Below are 319 nucleotides of genomic sequence, written 5' to 3'. Positions count from 1 at the left end.
TTTAGAAATCACCCCAAGTATAATTGCCTGGTTGTCCAACTCGCAGGCTTTATAACAAGCTGGCCCCCCTTCCCACTTCCTCAACTACACACACACAGTACCTTTCATCCCACAGCGGCCACGAACACAAACAAGAAACAGCCGTTAATATTAATTTACGAGCAGTGTCGTGTTCATCAAAGGGGCAGTTTGTGCAGCAGGAAAATGTAACACTTTTATTCATCATTTTATTAGGAATAGTTTTTTCTTCTTTTAATGGTTTCTGTACTTATGGAAGGAATGAAAAGGTTCTTTCTTCGTATGCTGAAGTTTACCGACG

General features: G+C 40.8%; 1 protein-coding gene across 1 annotated transcript in view; it reads left to right on the top strand.

The window, feature by feature from the left end:
• The window catches only part of LOC119589273 (alpha-centractin-like), a 52,739-nt gene that overhangs the window by 24,220 nt on the left and 28,200 nt on the right, over window positions 1-319 (top strand). The gene's annotated exons all lie outside the window — the stretch shown is intronic.

This window comes from Penaeus monodon, chromosome 25 (assembly GCF_015228065.2).
Source record: "Penaeus monodon isolate SGIC_2016 chromosome 25, NSTDA_Pmon_1, whole genome shotgun sequence".
NCBI lineage: Eukaryota > Metazoa > Arthropoda > Malacostraca > Decapoda > Penaeidae > Penaeus > Penaeus monodon.
The sequence above is the reverse complement of the archived record's forward strand: the minus strand, read 5'-3'. Positions and strand labels throughout refer to the sequence as shown.